The sequence below is a fragment of the Lampetra fluviatilis genome, chromosome 63 (assembly GCF_964198595.1).
Source record: "Lampetra fluviatilis chromosome 63, kcLamFluv1.1, whole genome shotgun sequence".
Lineage (NCBI taxonomy): Eukaryota > Metazoa > Chordata > Hyperoartia > Petromyzontiformes > Petromyzontidae > Lampetra > Lampetra fluviatilis.
Genome location: NC_136337.1, coordinates 318,453 through 343,100, shown reverse-complemented (window position 1 = coordinate 343,100; position 24,648 = coordinate 318,453). Strand labels below are relative to the sequence as shown.

The 24,648-nt window shown below is 51.5% G+C and overlaps 1 long non-coding RNA gene across 2 annotated transcripts in view; it reads right to left on the bottom strand.

Moving 5' to 3' along the window:
* Positions 1-6,725: 6,725 nt before the first annotated feature.
* Positions 6,726-24,648, bottom strand: part of LOC144951710 (uncharacterized) — a 29,514-nt gene continuing 11,591 nt past the window's right edge. For both annotated transcript variants that reach the window (XR_013640525.1, XR_013640526.1), the window contains exons 3-5: positions 16,007-16,073; positions 13,542-13,637; positions 6,726-11,565 (exon numbers count right to left, since the gene is read on the bottom strand). This is a non-coding gene — a long non-coding RNA (uncharacterized LOC144951710). The remainder of the gene's footprint in view (positions 11,566-13,541; positions 13,638-16,006; positions 16,074-24,648) is intronic.

The following is a 24,648-nucleotide window of genomic DNA, read 5'->3' as shown; positions in this document are numbered from 1 at the left end:
CCCCCTCCACCCCTCCCCACCTCTCCGAGCCGTGGTGGTGGTGGCTCTGGGTGGTGGTGCACATGACCCCCCAATCTCAACGGCTGAGATTGGGGGTTGCGATGGAATCGGTGGTGGGGTTGGTCGATAGCGCATGGACGGGCGCGTGCACCGATGTTGTGTTGTGTGTTCGCTCTCACTTCCCTCCCGTCCGCCACCTCGTACAGGATGGGAGGGAGGGTGTTGTTTTTTTTAACATAGTTGCCGTACCCTCTGCATCGAGTGGAGTTCCTCTGAGAATTCTTCCGGTTACATCCCACAAGCAACGACAACAGCAGCAGCAGAAATTACTCCACACGGAACTGGAGGAAGGTTCGCTATGCGGGACCGACCCTTACTTCGAAAGTACTGCCAAAAATATATATATGTATCAGAATCTTTATTTATCCTGGAGAAATCCGATGAGCTATGAAGCTCTTTGTCACAGACGTCAATGTATATTGTGACACGAGTTGAATACTTTCTCGGCTGAAAAAAAATGACACTTTTTATAAGTCATAATTTTCTTTTTCTTCGGGTTATAAAAAAATATATATTGTGCCTTCACTGTCATTATAGTGAGCTCAAGCGTGCAAGCTCACGCATTATGTCTTGCGCTCCAAAGCCAAAGAGATTTACACGCGAGCCCATCATTAGGGGAGGCGAGGCGAAGGTGGTGATGGTGGCAGTGGTCGCCACCGCGTGGAACTTTACCACCCACACGGGCGAAACGGTGCCCAACACACACAACACGTGCTCCCGCTCTCACACAGCGGAACCATTCTCGCCCTGCCACGGCTTCGGGGAAGCGGCATGGGCTCGAGAGAGGAAGGTTTTGTTTATTTTTAACAATCGACGCTATCGACACACCGCGCCATTAAGCACGGCGACGTGCGAGCATCGCTCGCATCTTGGGAGACGCTGCGCAGGAGCCAGCGGAGTCTTATTTATTTCACGAGAGGGGAAAGAGAGGTTGAGACAAGAGAGACGGGCGCAGGTCTTTGCGTAGCAACAGTGGTCGTTGGTGGAGAGGTGCGTGGGGGCGTGTGTGTGCTACGAATTATATAAGTGGCACGCCGAGGAATTGACACAATCATACAAATCGTGGGAACCTGCTTCCACCCGTCCCCCCTCCGAGACTCATGTGGCTGGGAGAATAACTTCTTCCCTAGCAACGTGACGAGACGCCCTCCGACAAAATAAAAAACAAACAACACACACGCGCACACGTCGAAAAAAAACCTGCAACCTGGAGACCCGACTTGGAAGGGTCGCCTCTCCAGGTCCGCTGCGTCGAGTTGCGGCTATAGGCACGCGTTCGCCACCAAAGAGGAGCCCGTGCCTTTACTTACAAGCTGTCGCAGTATCGAGTTGTGCGCATCTGCACGCGTTCGCCACCAAAGAGGAGCCCGTGCCTTTGGGAGTTCGACTTGGGGTCGCAGTGTCAATTTGTACCAATCTGCACGAGTTCGCTACCAAAGGTCACCCAGCTCGCTTGGTCACTTGTTCTTGACCACGCGGTGGAATTAATTATACGAAGCATCCCAGACTTCCGTTGCTGCTGCTAGCGCAGATGTTAAGTAAAAAAAAAGTACTATTATATATTTTTTAAAGAAACGATTTTCACTCTCCCGAGATCCCAAGTCAACTTCGTTTTCGAAACAAACCCCCCCCCCCCAAAGAAAACGATGACGAGAAAACGATTCCAAATGCATTATGGGAAAGCGTCTGCCCTCAATGATGCCCCCCTCTAATTTTCGGGGGGGGGGGGGCAGCAGTTAGATTTTTTGTTGATTAATTTTTTGTATTGCGGAATGTCGTAAAGTGTCGAGATGAACGTTGTGGGTTACACGTTGAAAAATGTGTACTCGCAATCGTGTCCGTTAACAGTTTACGTATTTCACACACATATATATATACAAATGTAAACGTTTGACGTAATTGTTTCAATATCGATGCAGGGCTGCGAACACGATGTTGCGTGTGCTGCGTTGTGCGGAAGACACGTAGCAGCGGCGAGGGGGTTGGTGAATTTCAAAGTAACATTTTTTTAAATTAAGAATCAAATAACACTAAAATATCGTGGGGTTGTCTGTAATTTATATTCACTGCGTCGTATGCATTTCAAGTGCCATCAGTATTATTATGGTGCCTTTGGTCCGAGTCTGGCTCTTGTCTCTCTCGACTGTCGAGTCGCCGGTACTATCTCCAAATGAATTCCCCGAGGCGTGATGAACAACGGGACGACACGTGTCTTTAGCGACCGGCAGACCGACCGACCGCCCAGAAGGGCTTCAGTGGGCCACGTTTTCACCGTCCAATCACTCGTGCACAGCGTTCAGGAGAAGCACGGCCCCTGCTGCGGAACATCAGCAGCAGCAGGAGGCAAGCGTCCAGGGAAACGCAGAGCGCAGTATTTATTTTATATCGTATCGCCCCTTCAACGATCAAACAAATCCTCCAAAATCTCTACTTCCATCCGAAAGACAAAGATCCCCCCGTCTGGTCTTAGCAGACTGTTGGGGCAAGTGCTGTTAGCGAGCAGCACCTACGAAGGCCGGCACGGCACACGAGGGGGTGGGTGGCCAGCACCACGCTCGGCCGCCTTTGTCTCCCCAGTGGCGATGTTTACTACACACCGCACCAGGTACTCAGTTGAGGTTGAGTCGACCTAGGGGAGGCCCACGACCGGTGCAGATAATCGTCACCGGTGTTTTGGTGGCCGCGAGCGGGAGTTGAACCCGGGTCGCCGGGTTCGTAGAGCAGTGTAGCGCTAACCGCTACACCACCACTCCCCACCTGAAGGAATACAGCAGTTGGACAAACTGCAGGGGTGCTTGCAAAAGGTGGCCATCAGCATAGGGACTCCTCTACTTACGAACGAGTTGGTTCCAGAGCTTCTGTTCGTAAGTCGATTTGTTCGTAAGTCCAACTTCACTCCCGTCGATTCCAAACGCTTGTACGCTGTGTACACTAAACAGGGGCGAAAGGCTTTACACGTTGTATAATCTTCTGCAGACGTAGATGCTACTGGTTCTTCACGTTCTGTAGATGTAGATTCCACTGGTTCTTCACGTTCTGCAGATGTAGATGCCACTGGTTCTTCACGTTCTGCAGATGTAGATGCCACTGGTTCTTCACGTTCTTCATATGTAGATGCCACTGGTTCTTCACGTTCTGCAGCTGTAGATGCCACTGGTTCTTCACGTTCTGCAGATGTAGATGCCACTGGTTCTTCACGTTCTGCAGATGTAGATGCCACTGGTTCTTCGTGTTTTGCAGCCGTAAATGCCACTGGTTCTTCACGTTCTGCAGATGTAGATGCCACTGGTTCTTCGTGTTCTGCAGATGTAGATGCCACTGGTTCTTCACGTTCTGCAGATGTAGATGCCATTGGTTATTCACGTTCTGTAGATGTCGATGCCACTAGTTCTTCACGTTCTGTAGATGCAGATGCCACTGGTTCTTCGTGTTCTGCAGATGTAGATGCCACTGGTTCTTCACGTTCTTCAGATGTAGATGCCACTGGTTCCTCATGTTCTGCAGATGTAGATGCCACTGATTCTTCATGTTCTGCATATGTAGATGCCACTGGTTCTTCACATTCTGCAGATGTAGATGCCACTGGTTCTTCACGTTCTGCAGATGTAGATGCCACTGGTTCTTCACGTTCTGCAGATGGAGATGCCACTGGTTCTTTGTGTTCTGCAGATGTAGATGCCACTGGTTCTTCACGTTCTTCAGATGTAGATGCCACTGGTTCTTCGTGTTTTGCAGATGTAGATGCCACTGGTTCTTCACGTTCTGTAGATGTAGATGCCACTGGTTCTTTACGTTCTGCAGATGTAGATGCCACTGGTTCTTCACGTTCTGCAGATGGAGATGCGACTGGTTCTTTTGTGTTCTGCAGATGTAGATGCCACTGGTTCTTCTCGTTCTTCAGATGTAGATGCCACTGGTTCTTCACGTTCTGCAGATGTAGATGCCACTGGTTGTTCACGTTCTGCAGATGGAGATGCCACTGGTTCTGTGTTCTGCAGATGCCACTGGTTCTTCGTGTTCTGCAGATTTAGATGCCACTGGTGCTTTGTGTTCCGCAGATATAGATGCCACTGGTTCTTCATGTTCTTCAGATGTAGATGCCACTGGTTCTTTGTGTTCTGCAGATGTAGATGCCACTGGTTCTTTACGTTCTTCAGATGTAGATGCCACTGGTTATTCGTGTTCTGCAGATGTAAATGCCACAGATTCTTCACGTTCTGCAGATGTAGATGCCACTGGTTCTTCGTGTTCTGCAGATGTAGATGCCACTGGTTCTTCAAGTTCTGCAGATGTAGATGCCATTGGTTATTCACGTTCTGTAGATGTCTATGCCACTGGTTCTTCGCGTTCTGTAGATGCAGATGCCACTGGTTCTTCGTGTTCTGCAGATGTAGATGCCACTGGTTCTTCACGTTCTTCAGATGTAGATGCCACTGGTTCCTCATGTTCTGCAGATGTAGATGCCACTGGTTCTTCTGCAGATGTAGATGCCACTGGTTCTTCACGTTCTGCAGATGTAGATGCCACTGGTTCTTCACGTTCTGCAGATGGAGATGCCACTGGTTCTTTGTGTTCTGCAGATGTAGATGCCACTGGTTCTTCACGTTCTTCAGATGTAGATGCCACTGGTTCTTCGTGTTTTGCAGATGTAGATGCCACTGGTTCTTCACGTTCTGTAGATGTAGATGCCACTGGTTCGTTACGTTCCGCAGATGTAGATGCCACTGGTTCTTCACGTTCTGCAGATGGAGATGCCACTGGTTCTTTTGTGTTCTGCAGATGTAGATGCCACTGGTTCTTCTCGTTCTTCAGATGTAGATGCCACTGGTTGTTCACGTTCTGCAGATGGAGATGCCACTGGTTCTGTGTTCTGCAGATACCACTGGTTCTTCGTGTTCTGCAGATTTAGATGCCACTGCTTCTTCACGTTCTACAGATGGAGATGCCACTGGTGCTTTATGTTCTGCAGATGTAGATGCCACTGGTTCTTCACGTTCTTCAGATGTAGATGCCACTGGTTCTTTGTGTTCTGCAGATGTAGATGCCACTGGTTCTTCACGTTCTTCAGATGTAGATGCCACTGGTTCTTCGTGTTCTGCAGATGTAAATGCCACAGGTTCTTCACGTTCTGCAGATGTAGATGCCACTGGTTCTTCGTGTTCTGCAGATGTAGATGCCACTGGTTCTTCAAGTTCTGCAGATGTAGATGCCATTGGTTATTTACGTTCTGTAGATGTCTATGCCACTGGTTCTTCACGTTCTGTAGATGCAGATGCCACTGGTTCTTCGTGTTCTGCAGATGTAGATGCCACTGGTTCTTTACGTTCTTCAGATGTAGATGCCACTGGTTCCTCATGTTCTGCAGATGTAGATGCCACTGGTTCTTCATGTTCTGCAGATGTAGATGCCACTGGTTCTTCACATTCTGCAGATGCAGATGCCACTGGTTCTTCACATTCTGCAGATGCAGATGCCACCGGTTCTTCACGTTCTGCAGATGTAGATGCCACTGGTTCTTCACGTTCTGCAGATGGAGATGCCACTGGTTCTTCACGTTCTGCAGATGTAGATGCCACTGGTTCTTCAAGTTCTGCAGATGTAGATGCCATTGGTTATTCACGTTCTGTAGATGTCGATGCCACTGGTTCTTTACGTTCTGTAGATGCAGATGCCACTGGTTCTTTGTGTTCTGCAGATGTAGATGCCACTGGTTCTTGACGTTCTTCAGATGTAGATGCCACTGGTTCCTCATGTTCTGCAGATGTAGATGCCACTGGTTCTTCACGTTCTGCAGATGTAGATGCCACTGGTTCTTTGTGTTCTGCAGATGTAGATGCCACTGGTTCTTTGTGTTCTGCAGATGTAGATGCCACTGGTTCTTCACGTTCTGTAAATGTAGATGCCACTGGTTCTTTACGTTCTGCAGATGTAGATGCCACTGGTTGTTCACGTTCTGCAGATGGAGATGCCACTGGTTCTGTGTTCTGCAGATGTAGATGCCACTGGTTCTTCGTGTTCTGCAGATTTAGATGCCACTGGTTCTTCATGTTCTGTAGATGTATATGCCACTGGTTCTTCACGTTCTGCAGATGTAGATGCCACTGGTTCTTCACGTTCTGCAGATGGAGATGCCACTGGTGCTTTGTGTTCTGCAGATGTAGATGCCACTGGTTCTTCACGTTCTTCAGATGTAGATGCCACTGGTTCTTCGTGTTCTGCCGATGTAGATGCCACTGGTTCTTCACGTTCTGTAGATGTAGATGCACCACCGCCATCTATTGCGTGGCGTTTGAACTTACGACTCTTGGTTCAGAACAGGCAACTTGACATACGGACAGGTTTTTCGTATCTCTGAAAGTTCCTAAGTCGAATGTTCATAAGTAGGAGACCCTGCAGTGATTTTTTTACGCAGTGCTCTCGCCCAAAACTCCCCTGGGCCCATCCACTCCGACCCAATTACATCACTAAATGGCCAGAAAAATCTCCCCCACCCCGCCGGCCCACAGCCAAATGATGCAGACAAGGAGGTCAACTCTTTTGAGACCACAGTTTCCAGCGAACGAGCAGAGCCTAACGGGCAGAACCTGGTCCTTGCGAAGGGGTTTGCTGGAAGTGCAAATTGATTGTTACATTTAATGTGGTGGTAGGGGCAGCGGGGGGGGGGGGATTATTGATCGTAAAGTTGTTAATTCTTGTGGCTCAAGATCATAGAGCGGAGCGCAGAACCAAAATCACCAGACGGCAAAATCACCAGATGCCGGCTCGCAAAGATTTTGAATGTCGCGTCAGCCAAGTTAACGCGTAGTAGCGGGAGTTTTTGTGACCAATATTACTCACAATAAAGGTTTTTGTTGTTGTTGGGTCAGATCGCGTGAATATAAATGCGTCGTTAACCACCCGACACGGCCAATCAGTAGTAATGTTGTGCCACGTAAACGAAACGTGCCAATTGGTGACTAGTTCAGCACTCACCGCTTTGTGTGCCCGGAGAGTTAACCCACAACACTCGCAAATTGAGCACCGTGACATTTCACCGACAATTGCCAGAATTGTGGCAACAACAGCAGCAGCAACAACAAAAAACCTCGATTATGAACCACGTACATCCCACCGGACTTGCGCCACGTGCGCATGGAGCTAGGGCACGCGGGCGAGGGGTCGAGTCAGCGACAGGCAACTAGCCTGGTGCCTGCTAGCCAGTTTCTCTATGCCGCCGAAGGTCAGAGGAGCGTGGGAACACGCGTTTCCGATATGAAACGGGGGTCAAGCACCTGCTTTTTCGTAACAGGTTTGGATTATGTTGACGCTGTGCGCGTGTGCGTGCGCGTAACGATGTGATGTATCAGGCCCGCAGAGCCTCAATCAAAAAAATGTATATGAAAAAAAACTGAATGGGTCAAGCTACGGAGCGATGCTTCTCAACAGTTTTGGCCCCGTGATCAACAGGTTTTTATTTTAGTTTCTTAGCGGACCACCGTGCAGTAAAAACAGAAGAAAAATCCCGTGTTTAGGTGAAAACACAAATCGCATCTCTGCAACAGTTCCGCGGACCGACTTCCAGGGGCCTAGCGGAGCCAGCAAGGACCCCTCCGCGTAACCTGGGGTGGAGTGGGGGTCTGGGGTAGGAGTCTGGGGTAGGAGTCTGGGGTAGGAGTCTGGGGTGGGAGTCTGGGGTGGGAGTCTGGGGTGGGAGTCTGGGGTGGGAGTCTGGGGTGGGAGTCTGGAGTGGGAGTCTGGGGTGGGAGTCTGGGGTGGGAGTCTGGGGTGGGAGTCTGGAGTGGGAGTCTGGGGTGGGGGTCTGGGGTGGGAGTCTGGGGTAGGAGTCTGGGGTGGGAGTCTGGGGTGGGAGTCTGGGGTGGGAGTCTGGGGTGGGAGTCTGGGGTGGGAGTCTGGAGTGGGAGTCTGGAGTGGGAGTCTGGGGTGGGAGTCTGGGGTGGGAGTCTGGGGTGGGAGTCTGGGGTAGGAGTCTGGGGTGGGAGTCTGGGGTGGGAGTCTGGGGTGGGAGTCTGGAGTGGGGGTCTGGGGTGGGGGTCTGGGGTGGGGGTCTGGGGTGGGGTGGGGTGGGGGTCTGAGGTGGGAGTCTGGGGTGGGAGTCTGGGGTGGGGGTCTGAGGTGGGAGTCTGGGGTGGGGGTCTGGGGTGGGAGTCTGGGGTTGGGAAGCCACTGCAATAGCGGGGAGGCGAGCGAGTGACCCGACCCCTCCGTGTTGGGACAGCAGCAGATAAGAGTTGGTTTACTCTATGTGCATTATTTAAATCGCATGTCAGTGTAACCTACGTGGTTTTTGTTGTAAGATGAAATAAGCTATGCATTTTTTGTTCCAAAAATATATATTTATTAACGTGTAATATCATTTAATTTGTTTTGGGTTTTTTTATATACGAATAAATGTACTGATGTATTTAAAATATTGTTTGGGTTGTTTTGTGCGCGTTTGGAATGCTGAGTGGGGAGACGGGTGTCGTTTTTATTATCGCAAACCTAACACACGTGGGTAGAAGTCGCCTTTCGTGACCCATGTTAAGTTTAAAAACTAAACAATGTATTTTATTTTACCATGTCAAGGCCCACTGAGCACCCATATCGATCTTTTTTTCAGAAGCCACCTGGCTGTTGGCAAATGATGGTTCAACGAAGTGGCTCATCATTATCATCATCACCACGTGGAAATTCACAGCAGCCAAATAACTCTAAATTACTCGAAATTACGACTTGCTCTAAATTACAATTCACAATTGACGTTTCGGTCAGATCGCCGCGTAAGTATAATGTCCTGTCAAGTGATGGCCAAAGTGTAATATTATATATTGCCATAATTGCCCATGACTTGACAGCTGATAGGCTGTCACCGAGTGGTGGGAGGGTTATAATTATTGACATTACAGGTACTCCTCTATTTACGAACGAGTTATGTTCCAGAAGTCTGTTAGTAAGTCCAACTTTACTCCTGTCAATTCCAAATGTGTTGTACGGCATGTACACTAAACACGGGGAATGGCTTTAAACATTGTATAATCTTTCGTAGATGTAGATGTCCACTGGTTCTTCAGGTTCTGCAGATGTAGATGCCACCGCAACCATCTATTACGCGGCAGTTGAACTTACGACTCTCGGTTCCGAACAGGCAACTGGACATACGGACAGGTTTTTCATATCTCTGAAAGTTCGCAAGTCGAGTGTTCGTAAGCAGGAGTTCCTGTACACCTACACGACAATGACGATCTCACCCCCCAAAGAAACGAATCGCGAATCACATCGGTCGTGAAAGCCTACGTATTAAAAACCAAAGTTCACGGACGGACTTAACGATTGCTGGAACGCTTCCACGCAAAAAAACGAACCTCCGAGCCCACTGGATTCAAGAAAAAAGACGAATGCGACATTCTGCCGTAAGTCCAATAACAGCCACGCAGAACGCACACACTTTGGCAACACAGCACTCGATTCAACGTTCTCAACAACTCAATTACTCTAGAACGCAGGCGTAAACGTCTTGCGGAGTAGAGCGCGAGGCTTGGGATTAGAGTTTTGTGACGACACGGCCTAAACAACAACAAAAATACCTGCACTTTATTGGTGCATCACGCCAATGTTGTCAAAGTCCCTTCGCCTTGAGTGTTGAGAGGCCATAACCTCTAGGCGGTACGGCAAACGTGGACTCGATTCCATCTGTATGGGGATCGAGCGTCGCCCACCTCTCACGTTTTCTCCAGGCGCTCCCGTTTCTTCCCGTATAATTGGCTGAAAAACATACTTTTTAAAACCTATATATAAACCTCAGTGTAGAAAAACTCTCCTTAAAATAAAAAAGAGAATCAATTTGGCTTCCCTGGATAAGTAACTGCAATCATTCACTCATTTATAAACTAAACATCAGGGAGATCATCAAGAAGAATCCTTCGTACGGAACGAAAACCGTTTACTCCGCTACGAACCAAATGCAGCGCACCAGAAAGCCTCACCGCATCAGCGCCGTGTGACCACACCGGTTTACGGGGGGGAGGGGTGGGGGCACCGTGGGTACTCGACACACTCTTCACTTTGAAACAACATGAATGTTCAGTGGATGGTGGAGTTTGGCTTTTGCACACGACGACCTTGCATTAAAGCTTCCTCGACCCGTGCACCGACGACAATTCGAGTGCAGGCGACTGGAGGTGGCCTGCCCGATTGCTTTAATGAATCGATTACTCTAGCGAGCAACCGGACGGTGGCGGTGGCTACGTGGCTTCCTGAGCTCCAGCAACTGCAGTGGCGAGATGTTAACTATCTCGCCTGGTATACAGGAGGTCGTGGATTCAATCCCGACCCTGACACCTGCTGTATATTTGGAGTTTGCGGTGTCTCTCTCTCTCTCATCATCACGGTGGCTAAGACATGCCAACTACCTTGCCTGGTATACAGGAGGTCGTGGGTTCGATCCCGACCCTGACACCTGCTGTATATTTGCAGTCTGCGTGTCTCTCTCCCCGTAGTCGCGTGGATTTTTCTCCGGGTCCTCCGATTTTTCCCTCCACATTTAGAATCAACCACGCGTTTTAGAACATTTGGCTGCTATCAATTTCCACATAAGCCACTTCGCTGAACAATCATTTTTGATAGACAGTTCGCTTCTGAAAAAGAGCTACGAAGCTCAGTGGGCATTAGTTGGTAAAATAAACAGTTACTTTAGTGGAGGCAGCAGCGACGGTTGCTGGATGACCGCACGCAAAAAGTGTTTCTAAACTCCCCTTCCCGCGGGAGTAGAGGTGCTATACTCTAGTTCGCCAGGAGAAGGCGGTACGACAAAAATGCGTGGTTATTTGCTCGAGTTTTCACAGATAAAGCGCTCATTAGTTTTCTGATAACGCCTTAAATATGTAGACCGCAGAGCTGCTGGATTTTCCCACTTGGTTGCGATTCCTCCACGCGCCCCTCGAGTTGCTCGCTCTCTCTCTCGAGCGCTCTCTTCGAGAGCGAGCGGCTGCGTGACAGCGGCGCATCATAAGACGTGGGGGGGGGGAAGGCGGGCGCTTGGCGACATCAGAAGCCTCCCCATTGGTCGAAGTTGCGCGAGGAGTGGGGAGGGGGTTCATGCCTTCACAAGGCACAACGTAGTAGGTGTGGCCGCCACGTGTAAAACAGACCTGAGTTTAATCGATCACAGACAAAGTGTTCGATTGTAATTTCTTGTTTTACTCAATTGAGTTTAACACGTAGTCGGCTTTCGCGACCAATACCATCCAAAAATAGAGGTTTTGTGGGTTAAACCCACCGCCACCCGACACAGCCAATTAGTAAGGTTTGTCACGTAAACAGAACGTGCCAATTCATGACTAGTACAGCAACACCGGTGTGTTGGAGAGCAAAGCCACAACATTTAAAAACGTTGTGTATTATGGATTACTCAAATGAATCGACGTAAATCTACTAATCATCGCAGCTGTAAGGTCAGACTACTCATGTATTGCGCAGCGATCTACGTTGTCTCTTCTCGTGTCCAGGAGCCTCAGCGAAGCGGCCACTCTGCAAAATCAGAAAGGAAAAAAACATGACTTAAAGCTTTTGTGACGACAGGAATTTATATTCTTTGGGTCTTTCAGTAAAGTCACGTAGATAGGTTCACCTATGTAGGTTGAACCTATCTACGTGACTTTACCGAAAGACCCAAAGAATAGAAGGGAAAAAACATCAAGATGGGCACCGTCAAAAGGTCTCACGTTGTGCGTGGGAATGATGAACATTCCAACGCTTGGCCAAGGCTTCGTGGGCGATGGCCCCCTCGGTAAATAAAGCTCTTTATCAATCCATGACTGGATGGAGGACTCCCTGCGCCACAGTTGGTCATGGGGGCTCTTTGACCGTACTTCGCCACGCTGGTCCGTGCGAGAAGGTGGTGGGATCGGGTGGTGGGGGTGATAGAGGATTGGCTCCAATATCGCTTCACAACAGATGTTAACCGTGGCCAAGGATTTAACTCAGGTCGTGAGGTTCAAGGCAAAGTGTGCTAACGGCTGCACCACCACCCCACCCCTGATGGTAAAACTATCAGTGCACTGGACTTGTGATCCAGAGGTCGACGGCTCGATTCCACCTCCGGGCGCGGCAGTTGCGAGGATGAGTGTCTCAAGTACCCCTCCCACCACCCTCCATCTCTGTCCACCGATCGGTATAAATAGGTACACTAGTTAAGTCCATCTATTGCGGCGGGGTAGAGTGTGGGTACTCTTACAAGCAGTGCCGGATTATCCTAGGAGCAAAAGTATCAATACTAGGGCCCCGCACTTTCAAGGGCCCCGCGCCAAATGCTTTCAAGCTCTCAATTCCGCACTATGAGACCTCCTTTACCAGTGGCAAAATATAGTAATAGGTTTGTACCCTTTCAACTGGTACAAAAACTGACACCTTTATATAAGGCATCATGTTCGCAATAACCACAACACAAGCAGCCAAAATGCAAACAAAAAGAAACAACTCTGATGATAATGATATGCACTGTCGTTGAAGTTGATTGGTCCACACCCAAGACAGCTTTTCTTAGAGCCTAGTCTCCATTGGTGTTGGACCAGATGACGCCAAAAGGCGTACAACTCAAAGACAGCACACTATCAGAGTATTGAGAGCTCGGGGAAGCATTTACACTATGAGACCTCCTTTACCAGTGGCATTTTGACTGCTTGTGTTGTGATAATTGCAAACATGATGCCTTATATAAAGGTGTTAGTTTTTGTACCAGTTGAAAGGGTAAAAACCTATTACTATATTTTGCCCCTGGTAAAGGAGGTCTCAGTGTAAATGCTTACCCCGAGCTCTCAATACTCTGATAGTGCGCTGTCTTTGAGTTGTACGCCTTTTGGCGTCATCTGGTCCAACACTAATGGAGACTAGGCTCTAAGAAAATGTCTTGGGTGTGGACCAATCAACTTCAAGGACAGTGCATATCATTATCATCATCAGAGTTGTTTCTTTTTGTTTGCATTTGACTGCTTGTGTTGTGGTTATTGCAAACATGATGCCTTATATAAAGGTGTCAGTTTTTGTACCAGTTGAAAGGGTAAAAACCTATTACTACTCTCAATTCCGGTTCTGTGATTCTGCACTTGCTTTACTACTATAGTATTATACTGCCTTCAACTGTAATAAACGACTGGGTGTTTAAGGTTAGCGATTTGTAGTATTATCTGGCTGTATAGAAAATGAAAAAATAAAATGTTTTTTTTATATTTACGTTTTTTTTTATTTAGGACCCCTTTATAAGATATGCTACAGGCCCCGCACTAGCTTCATCCGGCACTGCTTCCAAAGACGTCTGGGCAGCGTAGAGGAGTAGGCCAAATATCTTCTGAACGGCAGGGGGGGGGGGCTCCCTTGAGGTCCCTCTAGTGGAGGTCCCTCTCTCTGGAGGGTGCTCGCGAGCGACCAATTGCAGGGCCGCACCACTGTCACCGACCGCTCATCGCGGCCACCACTCCGGCGGCAACACTGGGGCCAACGAATCTTACCGCGGCGGTGCGATTCGAACTCCTCCAGCCTCGTCCGGGTCATCAGATCCGACACTTGCCTCTCCAGGTCATCGACGTGCCCGCTCATCCCATCGAGTTGGCACCGGGGTTAAGGGATACGACGCGGCGGGCGCAAAAGAAGTTCACGAACGAACAAGCGCAATGCTCTCAATTCCGTACGCCTCTCGCAGGACATTGGCGCAGTGGTTTAACATCTGCGCCTCACAGCAAGAAGCACCTCGGTTTGATTCCCGACTCGGGTGCCTACCGCCTGTGTGGCAGCAGGCGTGTGTGGCGGCAGGCGTATGTGAGTTTGAGAGTGCCGTCATAGGCGCTACTCGCTCAAACCACTTGCCCCAAGAGTCTGTTGAGGCCATACGGGGGATCTTTGTCTTGTCTTTGTGTGCAAGTGTGAGTACGTGGGGGGAATAGTGGTGTACGGTTAGCACGCTGCGCTACAAACCCGGTGACCCGAGTTAGATTCCCGCTCATGGCCAACACTGGTGACGATTATATGAACCGGCCCTGGGCCTACCCGAGGTCGACTCAGCCTCATACGAGAACCTGGTAGGCTGTGTAAACATCGCCACTGGGAAGACAAAGGCGGTCGGGCGTGATGCTGGACACCCCCCCCCCCCCCCACGTATGCCGTTCTGGCCTTCATAGGTACTCGCTTACAGAACTTGCCCCAACAGTCAGTTAAGGCTACACAGGGGATCTTTGTGTTGGATTTTGTATATTCCCCACGACTGTTGCACAGGTTTTCTCCGGGTTCCTCCGCTTTTGCTTCCATAGCTTTAAAAAAACCCACACAATGTAACTTGGCATCGGTCAAACGTCCCAATGGTGAACAATTAACCCGCAAATGACTGAATTGAGATTAGATGCAGCAGGAACGTTGCCCGCTCCTGCAGCAAACTTGGCAGGACCCTACCGAAAGTGTCGTGAGACACAGTGAGCCTTTCCTGGGGTGACTAATAAGGACAACAAAATAAATATCAAATAATAAAGATCAATACAGAGCACGGAGCGTGTCTCTTGAGCCACGAAACCTTTTACGAAACCCAGGACAACGTGGCATCTCTTTTATGTTTACCTATCGGTTGCTCCGTTGAACTCAGGTTTTCCCACGAGCAATTGGATTCACTGCTTGGCTGAATGTAGATCAATCTCGTCATTGCTGTCTAACTCACCTTGGTTTGTACCCTTGAGCCACTAAGACACCTAATGGGTTGTCAGATTTTATCAGCCAGCTCCACTTGTGATAGTCGTGACGGACACAAAGCCATACACACACACAACTGTATACTAACCCTAACGTGTGCACACACACCAACCACACACATACAACGCACACACACACCAACCACAACCACACACACCGACCATGTACTCGCCCTAACATCTTCAAACACACCAACCACACACACACCAACCTCACACATACAACGTACACACACCAACCACATACATACAACATATACAACAACAACCGCCATTCGCCACTAAGTGGCGGTGACGTCACCACGACGCTTGTGCCAGGCCATGTACACCTTGAGGCCACGTGAAGTGTCGAACGCCCGCTGGCAGGTCACGGGACAGACCCAGGTGCCACAGGTCCACTGACTGAGATGACTGAGATGACTGAGATGACTGGCTGATGCACCACCTATGCCCCCTACTGTGCACCAACTTGCTGTGCTTTAGCCACCCGGCGCTCCGCTCGTTGTTGTGAGCGTCGCTCCTCCGCCCTCTGTTGTTGTTGGAGGGCGACTGCCTCCAACTGCCCAATAGCGTCCTTCACGAGCCTCCTCCACTGAGGCCGATCTTGACACCGCTGGTATGAGTCATCGGCAAGTCCACTCAGCTCCACGTCCTCTTGTACCACATCACTCCATCTCTTCTCTAGCCCGTGCTGCAAAAGCTGTTTAGGCATGCGGAGGCTGGGCATGAGGGCTACATGACCCAGCCAACACAGCCTTGCCTGCCGGAGGAGTTCACCGATGGGACTTTACCCAGATCTTTCAAGGATTTGTGAGCTCCTCACACAATCCAGCCTGGTTAAACCCAGGATGGATCGTAGGCAGGCCAGCCTAAATGTTTCTAACCGGCGAAGATGATCCATTAGGGGGGTCCACGTTTCGCACAAACACACACCAACCACACATACAACATACACAAACGCCAACCAACCACGCGCACACCCCCATATTAACCGCACAAAAATCACACATACCATTAGATTGCTCCTATTAGGGCAGTCGTAATGATGAAGGCGCTGAGTATTGAACGTGCACAGCTGCCAAGGCAAGTATCACTAAACAATGCAATACCAAGAACAACAATAACAACAGATACGTACCAATACGTAGACCCCACGGACACAGACCCCTAATCACGCACAAAGCACGCACTGGACAGACACACACACACGCGAACCACACTTATGCAACTTGCTCGGATATTTCTTCCGATAACTTGGTCAGAGAGACCCTGGAGTTTGTCCTGGATCTGTTGGAAGATGTTCTCGACCTGCGCGGATGAAGATAAGAAAAAAAAACGCCTCATTAGCAATCACCATCATCATTGTTGTCAGAAGCAATCAATCACCATCAACATCAGCAATCACCATCGTCAGCAATCACCATCATCAGCAATCACCATCATCAGCAATCACCATCATTGGTAATTACCATCATTAACAATCACCATCATTCGTAATTATGTAATATCGTTGAGGACTCTTGGACGCCGGGGTTGAGGCACACGTATTTATTCCGCAACAGTTGTCACAACCGCGGACATACAACACTGGAGGGGGTATCGGCCCCCTCACCCGGCTAGCTGGGAATACACTGCTAGCTATCTCTGACCTACCCCCTAGTCCAGGGGTCTGCAACCTTTAAGACATAAAGAGCCACTTGGACCCGTTTCCGAAGGAAAAAATAAACTGGGAGCCGCAAAACCATTGCAACTATTAAAACAAATATAACACTGCATATATTGTTTCTTACCTTATTGCTATATACAGGATCGTGCAGTCAGCTGTCAATCTGAATAAAAAAAGGACTTTTTCACTTAACAATGTAAAATATATTTTTGCAAATTAATAGCTAAATTACCTGGTTAATGGGATTTTTGCTCCTGAACCTCAGTGCACAGTGTCTGCACATCAGGGCTGTAAGACGTCACCTTCATTTTCACACAGGCTTGCAAGCTGTCATCTGTGAGGCGTGATCGATGTTTGTTTTTAATATAGTTCATGTTGGAGAAGACCTGCTCACATACATATGTGGAGCCGAAGATCGACAGGACTCCAAATGCATACTTTTTCATGTTTATATAAGTGTTGGGGATGGCATTCCATGTTTCGAATACAAGTTTGTCCTGTTTGGGAAGGTTTTCAATATCACTCCATTTATGATTCTGAGCCAGAATGGCCTTCTGACGGGCAACATCCTCAAGAGTAGCGGTCAAGCATTTGAACTTGGACACCCATATATCTTTGTCAGCTATATCGGCCAGTTCCATCTCAAGATCAGGTTGACTTACACCTGCAAATGCAGTCATATTCAATAGGGATGGATCGATCGCCAGGGGAGTGACAGGGAAGGATAATGTCGTTTTTTCCTCTCTGAACTCACAGAATCGTTTCCCAAACGAACTTTGCATTGTGGTGATTGCAGACTTGAAATATTCCAAATTTATCGTATCATGACTTTGTTTGAACTCTCTCAAAGAGGGAAAGTGAGACAGTGTACCTCTCTGTAAATCTTTGACAAACACTGTCAACTTGCGCTCGAATGCCAAAACCTCCTCCAGCATGTGCAGGGCTGTGCCTCCTTTCCCCTGAAGGGTTGTATTTAGCGTGTTTAGATGTGCTGTCATGTCTACCATAAAATGTAATTTTTCCAGCCACTCTGGCTGTTCCAGCTCAGCAAAGGTGAGCTCTTTGCTGCCCAGGAAGGTTTTTACTTCTTCCAAACATGTGACAAAGCAACGGCAACGTTATTGCCTGTCACCGGGCGGGCAGTGTGGAGCGGAGCGGCGACCTGTCAGCAGCGGCAACGCCAGAGCAGGTGTCACAGTGCGCCTCCTCCCCTCGCTAGCATCCGCCCCGGAGCCGCGGTCAAGGTTCAAAAGAGCCGCATGCGGCTCCGGAGCCGCAGGTTGCCGACCCCTGCCCTAGTCCTCCACTAACGGACTAGGGGAGGCTGTCTGGCCCGACACTGGTAAGTCGGGCTACGGTACCCGGAGTCCCAGAGCACTAGCTCTGGTTCTCGGGACCACGCCGCTGGCTCGGTCCTGCACGGCCCTGACAAGGGCGGCGACCCAGGGGAGTCCAGGGCTCTAGCTAGACGATCTTCGGTCTTCACTGGTTTAGCTTTAACATTCTACCACGAGCTCTCCGGCTCATCCCCTTTTATACCAAAACCCCCCGCTGAGGGGTGGGGCCAGCCCCCCCCAGGCTGCCCTGTGCGGACGTCGTTGAGAGCACCTCCCCGTGCACTCACGAAGCCCCGCCCACTGTGTTTGTTTCCCGTGTGATCCTATGTATACAGCCCCTCCGTAACACCCCTACATCACCCCCCCCTGTACAGCTCGCAGCCGTCCCGGCTGCAACAAACGACAATAAAAGTTTATTTACCCCTCGACCCCGCGTGTGCCTCACAATTTTTTCAACAATAACGCGAACGAGAACAACAACAAGAACCAGAAAAGCAAGAAGGGAAAATAACCCGACGCACCCCACCCCCGAATAAATACGAAATCCGTAAAACCAACGTATATACAATTTGCAGGGAACCCCAGCACACACACAACACACAGTGAACACAACATACGTACAATCCAATGTGCCAGGAACACACCACCGACGCCGCACACAGTGAACATAACATGTGAAAAATAATTTTTTTTTTCTTTTTCTTTTTTCTTTTTTTTTTGTGCATCACAAGAGTCTGCGCATTCTTGCGCGCGTCCTTGCAGCAGGCCCCTCACACGGGGCAACCCCGGATGGCGGGCCGTCGGGTGGCAACTGTCCATTTCCAAGTGAGTCTCCTCTCGATGTCGCGAGACCCTCGGCATCCCCCGTAGGGGTTGTCGGGCGTGAGCCCGTCATTCCTGGTGCACCTGGGGGCGGGACAGCCGGCAACACGTCAGGCGAGAGCAGCGGAGACGGACCCTTTGAGTCGGTCGACCCCCCACATGTTTGGCCACGCGTGTGTGGAGTGTGACTTCGCACCGCAATGAAGGGTTTCACTCTGGAGGGGTGCACAAACCACCGGCGCTTCCCCCATTTGATGCGTATACACTGAGGCCGCAAAACCTCAACCACCTCGACAGGGCCCCGCCACGGCCGCACCAGTTTAGAGGAGGTCGCGAGTGGTACCTGGGGACAGTGCAGCCATGCCTTGTCCCCCGGCTTCCACTGTAGCACGTGCGCGCGACCCAGTCTGAGCCGCTCATTAGCTTTCTGACGTAGGTCGGAATTTTGCATGGCAGCATCCCGTGCCTCTGTTAATTTCGCAAGATTAAATTTAACATGGTCGGCCAATTTAGTTTTACCCTGCGGCGCGGGGATCTGCAGCTGGGCTCGAACAGGTGGGTCAGGTTCGCGGCCATACATGAGGAAGAAGGGGGAAAATCCCGTTGCCGCATGGGGGGCCAATCTGTATGCTGCCAGGACCCCTTGAATTTGCAGGTCCCAATCGGTCTGTGAGTCCGAAACCTGCTGTGACAACATGGACGTGATGGTTCGGTGCAGACGCTCGACCATCCCGTCAGTTTGCGGGTGATAGGGAGAGGTACAAATTTTTTTCGTGCCCAGGAGCTCACAGACTTGTTGGAGCAGTTTGCCGGAAAAATGTTTGCCCTGGTCGGTCAGCAGCCGCTCGGGAGCACCTTTGTCCAGGACGTATCCCTGGACAAAGACCTCCACGATGGCTGCTGCCGACTGGTTGGCCAGGGGCCAGGCCATAGGCCAGCGCGTAAAGTACTCCACCCCGGTCAACAAATATCTACTGCCCCTGGGGGTGGTGGGGAATGGGCCCAGAATATCCAGCGCGACAAGTTCGTTGACTCTGGAGACTCTGATAGACTGCAAAGGCGGGTTAGACTCCCGTGCTGGTGGTTTCCGTTGCGCACACCGAGGGCATGACCCCAACAGATCTGCGACATCCCTTGTCATGCCACGCCAAAAAAAATCAAGCTGGAGCAAGGCGAGGGTCTTTTGGGTCCCCAGGTGGAGGAGGCGCTCATGAGCGGCCAACACCACCTTACCCCGTAACCCAGAAGGGACCACCAGCCGGTGTCGATGGGATTTCCCGTCCCAATGCATCAGCAGACCCGTGACCATTTCCCATGCGTCGGCATCACCCCTCCCCCGCCCAGCATCCCCGACGCGACGACGCAACGCGAGGAGGGAGGTATCCTCCATCTGTAGGCGCCCCCATTCAGTGACAGGCAAGCCCAACAGGGAATCTGATCCCTGTTGTGCGATCGAATTCGTCATTGACGCTGCGTCGTCTGCGGCCGCCAAGACCGGAACAGATATTTCCCCCGGATGCCTGCAACGACCCGACCCCAGGAGGCATGCGCATTCGGGGGTGGTTGGCATGCGCGACAGAGCGTCCGCATTGGTGTGGCGGACGCCCTTACGGTACGTGGTTTCAAAATCAAAGTCCTGGAGAACCTCCAACCATCGAGACAATTGTCCCGATGGTTGTTGAACTCGCAGGGCGTACTGTAGTGCCGCATGATCTGTACGGACGGTGAACCGCTGACCGTACAGATATGGGCGGTACTGCTGGATGAAATAGACAATTGCCAACAGTTCCCGACGGGTGACACAATATCTTTGCTCCGCTGGAGACAACACCCGACTACCGTACGCGACTACCCGTTCCACGCCGTCAACCACCTGGGAAAGCACGCCCCCAATACCTGTGTTGCTCGCATCGGTGTCGAGCACAAAGGGTTTAGAAAAATCGGGGTAAACCAAGGGAGGAGCTTTAACCAGAGCGTCCCGAAGGGAGCGGAAAGCAGCCTCCTCCTCCTGTCCCCAATGAAAGCGGACCCCCTTTGACGTCAAAGCGTGTAGGGGCTTTGCAATTGTCGCAAAATCCGCGACAAAGCGTCGGTAATACGACGCAAATCCAATGAAACTCCTGACCTCCCCCACAGAGGTGGGAGTCGGCCAGGAGCTGACACACTGCGTTTTGGCGGGATCGGTAGCAATACCCGAGCGTCCAACGATGTGTCCCAAATAATGCACAGATTCGCGTAACAGATGACATTTTTGGGGTTTAAATTTCAAATTAGCAGCCCGCATTTTGAGGAAAACCGCCCGCAACCTCTGCAGATGCTCGTCAAATGTTCTGCTAAAGACGATAACGTCATCCAAATAAATTAAGCACGAGTCCCATTGCAATCCAGCCAAAACCAATTCCATCAATCGCTGGAAAGTCGCCGGCGCCGAGTGGAGTCCCATCGGCAACCGGTTGAATTGGAAGAGACCGTGCGTGTACGGAATGCAGTTTTAGGCTTAGAATCATCGTCCAGAGGAAGCTGCCAGAATCCCGAAAGCAAATCCAATGTGGAGGAGAATCGCGCTCCCGCCAAAGCGTCCAGCGATTCGTCAATCCGTGGGAGCGGGTATGCGTCGGCAACAAAAATTTTGTTGAGGCGGCGAAAATCGACGCAAAACTGCAACGAGCCATCCTGTTTCTTAACCAGGACGATCGGCGCTCCCCACGGGCTGGTAGAGGGAGAAATGATGTCGGCGGCTAACATGTCATCAACAGCCGATTTGACATGGTCCTTTTCGGCGGGACTTAACCGAAAAGGATTTTGGCGTATTGGCGCGCTGTCACCTGTATCAATATGGTGACGCAGCAGATGGGTACAGCCCAAATCGAATTTGTTCTGACTGAAAACGTCGGAAAATTCACGCAGCAGTGTCTTAAGCTTTTGACGCTCTAAATCCGACAGGTCCGTCGATCCCGCACAAAGCGCCTCGAGCCACCCTTCATCGGTGTCCGAATGTGGATGCGGCAGAGGGACAGTGCCTACGTGATTCGCGACAGGTTCCTCACAGGGCACCGGCGTTGCGTGAGCAAGCACGGTCCCTTGAGGAACCACCACTGTCTGCGACCCCACATTGAGGACCGCGATGAAAGGGTCCCCGTCCCCTTTTACGATGGTCTGGACCGGAATCAAATGTGGTCCGCTAACCCCGGCCCTAGATGGCCCCAGCAGAATTCCCTGGTCCCCAATGCCTTTAGCGAAGGGCCGACGAAGTTTGAGAGGCACCAACATTTGTGCCCCCGGCGGTACGCGAACCGTTTTAACGACGAACGCCGGTACGGTCGCGAACGCCGTCCGAGCCGCAGTAGGGGACGGTAGAAACGCCATGCGTCGTCCCGACGGGAGCTCAATGCAACCCTGGTCTATAAAAATACGAATCGGCATTTTGCCCAAGAAGTCCGCAGGCACGGAACCGCCAGCAAGGAGGAAACAAAAATCGAGCCGGACAATTTGATATCACCGATACAAATTTGTGCTCGAATCTGTCCAATGATGCCAAGTGAGCCCCCGTTAGCAGCATAGAATGGGACGTTAACCGGCAGTAAAGGACGGCTCTGGACAGGGAGAATATTGTAAATTAGTTCCGAAATGATGGTCGCCGATGCTCCTGTATCGACCAGCATGCGCACCTCAACCCCGTCAATGTGCCCCACCACGGCTGACGACCCCGACGATGCAGCCACAACGCGATGGGCCAACACGGACCACTGCCTGGGTTCGATCTGAGTCCCCATAGTGGTGCGTGTTGGCGCGATGGTGCGCAATGTCGGCCCCCCGTTCGTTGCGGTGTGCGAGTGTGTGACGGGTGTGTGCGTGGGCCAAACATGAGGGGTGCCGCGATTTGCCGGGTTATGTTGATGGAGCTTGGGAGGAGGGCCGGCGTCCTGTCGAGGCGTCGTCCCGCGCTGCCGAGGAGAGCGGCACCCCGAGGCGACATGGCCCCGGATGCCGCAGTTGTAACAGCGCGGGAGCGCAGGCGGCGATGACGGATGGTCGGAGCGGCTCGCTCCATCCCGGCCCGCCCGTACTCCCACCCTCTGCTGCAGTCGATGGTCGATGGCGCAAACTTCCTCTGCCGGGAGGGTGGCTGCAGCCACCGTACGCCCGGCCGCTGCCCTGCTGGCCTTCCGTCGCTGCGACAGCAGGTTGGCGTGGAGGAGCCGCGCAGCCTGGAGGGAACCCATTTCTGTGTCCTCCTGTGCAACGACGGCGATGTCCAGGTCGTCCGCCAGCAGGAGGATCTTTTCCGTTACCATCGCGTCCACGCCTTCGTCGTCCATTCGTGGGAAGGCCGTCTTCGCCAGCGCCAGGAGACTCGTACGGTACGCCAGGGGCGACTCCTTTGCACCCCGCTGGCGATCATAAAAGAGCTGCCTGCATTCCGACGATGGTCCGTAGACCGCAGCCAGCAACTGCAGCGCCATCTGTAGCGTGGAGCGTTTGTCCTTCGGCGCCGATGTAAGAGCGGCAAGGGCGTCGCTGTCGAGGAGCGCCGGCAGCGCGCAGAGGGCCTCGGCACCCGACCACTGCGCCATTTCCTGGTGCGCGAGGAAGCGCCGCTGGAAGCCGCCCCAGTCGCCCTCCTCGCCCACAAACTCTTTGAGTGGAGGTAGCCGTTGGTGCAGCGCAGCGGCCGCCGTGGAAGCTCGCACTCTGCTGTCCCCGTTACTCGGCTGGGCTTCGGCGCGAACGACGGATGGCATCGCCAGTCGCACCAGTGGTGACGCTCTGTCCGCTGGTGATGACGCGGCAGCACCTGTGAGGCCGATGTCGGACCCGAGGTTCAGGCCGGCCACGCCCTCAGCAGCTGCTGCGGCGATGGCGGGAGATTCAAAGTTGTGCTCCGTTGAAATGGCGGGAAGGCGCACCGGTCGTCGGCTGTCCTCGCCCCGTGGCGGTCCACCAGCCCCCAGCCGTGTGATGTGTTCGAGCGTGGCGGCAGCAGCGTACAGCAGCTCCGCCAGTCTGGCGTGAGCCAGCCTCAGTCCGTCTGTTGACGGCTCCCCTTCATCCCGATGCTGCGGTAAGGATGCGTCCGGGCCCGGCTGCTCGATGCCTTCTTCAGCCGTCCCGGGCTCCACAATTTCAGCGGTGTCCTCCGCCTCCGGTACCCCGGCTCGAGCTGTCCGGCGCGTGTCCATGTTCGTGGTCGTTCACGTCTGTCACCAGATGTAATATCGTTGAGGACTCTTGGACGTCGGGGTTGAGGCACACGTATTTATTCCGCAACAGTTGTCACAACCGCGGACATACAACACTGGAGGGTGTATCGGCCCCCTCACCCGGCTAGCTGGGAATACACTGCTAGCTATCTCTGACCTACCCCCTAGTCCTCCACTAACGGACTAGGGGAGGCTGTCTGGCCCGACACTGGTAAGTCGGGCTACGGCACCCGGAGTCCCAGAGCACTAGCTCTGGTTCTCGGGACCACGCCGCTGGCTCGGTCCTGCGCGGCCCTGACAAGGGCGGCGACCCAGGGGAGTCCAGGGCTCTAGCTAGACGATCTTCGGTCTTCACTGGTTTAGCTTTAACATTCTACCACGAGCTCTCCGGCTCATCCCCTTTTATACCAAAACCCCCCGCTGAGGGGTGGGGCCAGCCCCCCCCAGGCTGCCCTGTGCGGACGTCGTTGAGAGCCCCGCCCACTGTGTTTGTTTCCCGTGTGATCCTATGTATACAGCCCCTCCGTAACACCCCTACAATTACCATCATCAGCAATCACCATCGTCAGCAATCACCATCATCAACAATCACCATCATTCGTAATTACCATCATTAGCAATCACCATCATCAACAATCACCATCATTAACAATCACTATCGTCAGCAATCACCATCATCAGCAATCCCCATCACAAACAATCGCCATCATTGGTAATTACCATTAAAAAACTCCATCCTTCGCAATTACCATCAGTAATTATCATCATCAGCAATCACCATCATCATCAGTAATCAACATCATCAGTAATCACCATCATCATCAGCAATCGGCATTATCAGCAATCACCATTATCAC